This window comes from Macrosteles quadrilineatus, unplaced genomic scaffold (genome assembly GCF_028750875.1).
Source record: "Macrosteles quadrilineatus isolate MER2022 unplaced genomic scaffold, UCM_ALF_1.0 Scaffold_3__2_contigs__length_128488019, whole genome shotgun sequence".
Classification (NCBI taxonomy): domain Eukaryota; kingdom Metazoa; phylum Arthropoda; class Insecta; order Hemiptera; family Cicadellidae; genus Macrosteles; species Macrosteles quadrilineatus.
Genome location: NW_026542596.1, coordinates 86,267,712 through 86,273,094, shown reverse-complemented (window position 1 = coordinate 86,273,094; position 5,383 = coordinate 86,267,712). Strand labels below are relative to the sequence as shown.

Sequence of the window (5,383 nt, the reverse complement as noted above, 5' to 3'; positions counted from 1 at the left end):
AATGAAAGTGCACTTCCTTGTTAATGTTCCACACAAATTTCCAATATTGCTTTCAAATACGAGAGAAAATCAAACAAAATCTGCCATCCCCAAATTTAAGCATGAATTTTCCTCATTCCTCATTACCATATGACATTGTATATTGAGCAAACATCGCAGAGTGTATTGAACTACATAGGAAGTGTGGAGTTAGCGGTAGCTCTGGTTTACCAGATGTTAATTGTTTTACCACCGCGGTGCGACATCTAGTGTGTTGCAAAGGTTGATGTTGCGAAGATGCAGTACGGCGTCGTGTTGACAGTTTTCTGCGGGTGTGTGGTGGCCCAAATACACTCACAGAGATTACACCCCACACATAACGGCACACTGGATAGGCTACAAAACAGGTAACTTCATATCAATATCACTTGAGATCGGGATGCCATCTAGGTGCGTGGTGCGTATTTTAATTCGAATATGAGTTTAGAATGAACTGTGATGCCTTTTGTAGCTTTGTTACTGATTAAGACCAACTGTTTCATTATTCAAGAGTCAAGACCATTTATTAAAAGCCCAATGAATGAGCTGGGTCCAGTTTAAGACCGTCAAAAAGCAACACATTTTTCTCAGGATCGAACCGAAGACCTGAGAAAAGTGTGTAGTACGTTATATTGTGGGTTTAGTTTCTTGTTACACATGGTCGGTTATAAATTTGACTAGGGGGAGTAAAAGTAAAACCCAGTATCTTTTATTTTACATCGACTATCATTGATTGTATCGAAAGTTAAGATAAAAGAGATTTGTTTATGAGTATACTATGTTTTATGTTACAGATTGATTCCAAATTGGATGGTCGATTCAGATGAAATGTCTATCGCACTATCTTTGGCTAAGAAGTGTAGTTCATGTGCCATTTCCATATTAAAATCGTAACCGGTTTTTCATTAAAAGAAAATAAAATTTTTAATGAATCAAGCAATTTACAAATTGCCTTGGCTGACGTAAGTAACTGGTTTCAGTTAAATAAAACAGCTTTTAAAGCCGTGTGAACCCAAGGGGGAGAACTGTTAACTGTAGTAGCATCTTTTTATGTTTGTTTAGTGAATAAAGTTTACAAAACTTAGACAGGAAAGGAAGTTCATGTTCTATTTGATTTAAAAGTTAGCTACATCTAGACTTGTCAATGGAATGTCTACCATAGTTTCCAAAAGTCAATGGCCCCAACCAGTAACTATCATTGTCCAATAGCCATTTTTTAGATTGCCTTCTAGCAAATTTGGATGGATAAGTATGGTATGGACATTCCATTTATTGATTTTAAAATTAGGAAACAGTTTTATGCCCCTCTGGCAGATGTGCTCCTGGCAAACTTGTTGTTTTTTAAATTTTTGATACTCTTACAGTTGATATGCCACAAACACTGTACGTACTGCCAGAAAACTAGAATTGCTATAGTCTAAAATAGGTGGTCTTCTTCTTCTTCTTCGTAACGTTTCAATCCAGTAAGCTGAAATCCTACTGGACTGAGGCTGTTTTAGGACTTCGTCCTCTTCAGCCTGACAACTGGTTCTATAGTCTGTGGTTTGACGTGGTTGTATATAGCCTAAGCCTACGTTGTAGGCCCCTATTGCATACGACCACAGACACTGTGATACGGCAGAAATCAGTAGTTCCTGTGCTAGCTGTGTCGGAAGCTCAATTTAAACTACATTAGTACTTAAACTACATCTTTCATATGAAAAATGGATGTTTACTTCTATTCATATTGATAGCTTCAAGTTAGTTCCACAAACTCACGTACAACTACTCTGCACGATTTTAGCCCTACCAGTTTTTTTTAGCTCTTCTTTGTGGCAAAACAAAAACTAAACTGCACATTAAATAAACAGCAAGACCTATCAAAACAAATCCCTAGTTAACAGGGGTTACAGCATCCCATCTATTTTTGGGTGTGTTGCTGCCTAGTAGTTAGCGTCTCGCGGACTTCAATGCGGCAGTGATGGGTTCGATTCCTGGGTCATCCACAAAACTTTGGATGGGGTTTTTTCCAGTTTCCCTTGAAAATGTTTGAATGACTCAATTGAAATTGCCACTGGCATAGAAACGAGCAAATGAAAGCTTGATTGTATGTTTATCTGTTTGTGTCTACAGCAGCAGTGCGGGGGAGCCTCGTCTAGGCGTAGTCACCAACTCATACTACGACTTCCTCATCAATGAGGGCAGTTACAAGTTCTGGGCGGTGTTCCAGGTAACTATCTTTATTAACATTATCAATTGAGATGGGGACGCCACCTAGGTTCGTATTTTAACCCAAATATGAGTGAAGATTAGTGTAGAATGGAGTGAGATGATCTGTGTATATTTGTGACTAAGATTCAGCTGTTTCCTGATATTAAAGCCCAATGATCAGGGATAGTTGGGTCCAGTTTTGAACCATTAAAATGCTACTGACTTATCTCAGGATCGATCCGGCAACCTATCGATTGTTAGGCTAGCGATAATTATATAACCGCTCATCTACCCAGCCAGTTTCAGTTAAACTAGCATAACAGAGCAATAGAGCATGTTGCTCCATAGATACATCCATCCATAAGATACGTCTTGAAAAACTTCTAAATATATCACCTGAGCATTTCACTTGTAGAAGTTGGTCAGTCTGGTACGCGGGTGCCTAAAGGTTAGAGCGGGAATTCTGTTTTCAAATCCACTTAATCACTTATGGATCAAGTCGTGACAAGATAGCTCGGATCTCATTCTAAGTACGGCATCTACGTTAAAAAAATAAAATATTACAATAGCAAGACATTATCAGTAATGGCAAGGAGAACTTCATCTTTATTTGAGTCTCAAACTTACTGTAACACAAATGACTTGTATCTATAAGTATGTACTTCACCATTTCTAGACACAGCGTTGGTAAATATAATAGTTCAAACCATACCACGCAAAGCCAGCCAGTTTAATGTAATTTTGATACGTCCTTAATAGATCAAATACACTTGAATTTAATTGCTTTATTATCATCCCAACGACGTATATTGAAGAGGAAAAAAATCGATTAAATTTATTTAGCTTACAAACTCAAAATGCGAAATTGTAAATGTTTTAATATTATTCCCACGACTCCCACTCTTGTTCAGTTTGCACTTGAGACTCACAGTCGTCTCAGACTCAGACATCCTATGGCGTTGTAATTCACACTTTGAAGTTGTCGTAAAAGACAAAGTGCATCGCTACAAGTGCATTCTGCTGCGGACGTAGCTTGATTTACGGTGATGGTGTTTCTGCGTTCGCGGCTTCGCAGACGCCGACACTCGCCTCTAAAAGGATAGTTTTCAAGAAAAGAATTAATGCACGACATTTTGATTTACGGTTATATTAATTACAGCATAAGTATATAACAAGGCATGATATTTACATGTCAAGCTCTATAATAATTCGATTTTAACCGCTTCGAGTTTTGTCACCTCGTTAAATTTGTACAGCGGTCTCTTTTAACTTTTCACACTCGTAACTGGGATCATGATTTGTTGTCTGTGGTGTAACCTGTTTACAACGCTCATATTTATCAACCAAAACTATGATTTTGTTTTATTGACTACGCTTATAATATCCTGCCATAATTTTAAGTCATTATAGACATATTCATCCGAAGTTTACGTAAACTTCCAAAATAACTAATCACTATAAGGACGCTATAAAGTCACATTTTAACCCAAAATGGAAGAGTGCTGGATGTTGAAATCAGAGAGAGGAATAGTTTAGCTTTGTTACTGACTAAGATTAGTTGTTTATCTAAACAGGATCACTGACTTTGAATACTAAATACGACATCCTATCTATATGAACAATCTGTAACCATTTTTTTAAACGTGGTTGAATAAGCCACATTTAAAGCAACGGCAGAGTGTGCCACAGTAAAAAATCCCTTGACTCTTAATTTTTGTACTATGCCAGTTTACGAAAGGTTAAAGATGCTATGGTTTACAACAAGGTAGCCCTTAAGAGTGTTTGGGAATATTGGAAATCAGCAGTAACGTTGTTGTACATCCCCGACTTCAAGTGTTTGATATACGGTATTAACATACAATATGAACAAGTATTTTATACAATTTTTACATCTCCTTCGACAAAAAGATTTGTAGTATTTTGTCAGTTTGGCTTGGTTAAAAAGTCGATACATTTTCAGAAAACAGTAACTTACATTAGAGGCTCAATTCAACTTCAATATTTGATTCTAAATCTGGCTTCTGTAAACATTCGAATGCAATGCCTACATCTACGAATAGTCAAACATTGTGTAGCCTTTTAACTGACTAACATCAGCTGTTTCTTTGATCACAGTCAATTAACAACCCAACAATCAAATCAGCTGATTTCCATTATAATCACTTTACCGACGTTTCCAGCTGGTGACAGTCGCCATCCTCCTGTACTCCACGTTCGCCGCCATCTACTACGCCAAGTACACGTTCCTCAAGGAGGTGGAGAACTCCGAAGTGTCCGAGAGCGACTTCCTACTCAGGTCCTCGCGCAGTCTCCGTGGTCGTCCCTTCCTAGGTCTACACCCCGCCACCTTCCAGAGGATAATCGATTCTGTCGCCTCGCTCCACGACCGTTAGACCCCACTGGCCCACTTCATACATTCCTCATGCTGTCATGCTCCATGGTCCTAAACTGTTCCACTTTTACTGTTTTTACATTTGCTAAGTAAACTGTTAACCGTGGTATTGATTATTTCATCCCGGTTTCGTGTTGAGAGTTCCATGGTGAGACTTAATGAGAGATAGTAACAATGTCGTGATGTAGAATAGTTATTTGTAACTAGTGTGCGAAGTGGCACTTTGCACATGAGTGTGGAAAGTTTCTCGAGTGCAGCAAAGGCAGTTTGCGCTCGCGTTACACATTATATTTTTCCTACAGTTACTATATAGCATATATATAATTAGTCTTTCAAACACTATAACACACGTTTTTAAGTTAGGTTAATTTCAAGCGTTGGCCGAAATGGAAAACGCTGCACCAGCTGATCGTAGTCGTAGTATCTAAGTGTTGTCAACCTATTTTCAAGTATACACGTATTACTTGTCTAATAAAAGTAGGCCTACAATGTTTTATGTTGTTTGGTTGGAATACTGGAGTGCGGCAAAAAATGAGTGCGGCAAGAGTAAGTAAGTAAATGCAGCAATTAGCTGCTTTGTGTGCTATCAGTGCATGGAAGTCCACTTCGTGAGGTAACTGTAGGAAAGTAAGATTTACTTTATTTTTAAAAATTTTTTTACATGGTAAAACATTTTTTAGGTAATCTCTCTGATAATACGTAATAAATGGATAAGCCAGTTGCTACTATTATATAATTTTGAGTAATAATCTTGTGTTCCTAGTATCTCAAATGATGAGGGGT

At 37.9% G+C, this 5,383-nt stretch overlaps 1 long non-coding RNA gene across 1 annotated transcript; it reads left to right on the top strand.

The window, feature by feature from the left end:
* Nucleotides 1-318: 318 nt before the first annotated feature.
* LOC128989756 (uncharacterized) lies at nucleotides 319-4,458 on the top strand. Its single transcript, XR_008490467.1, has 3 exons — nucleotides 319-386; nucleotides 2,131-2,227; nucleotides 4,389-4,458. It is a non-coding gene; the product is annotated as an uncharacterized LOC128989756 (long non-coding RNA).
* The last annotated feature ends 925 nt before the right edge of the window (nucleotides 4,459-5,383 follow it).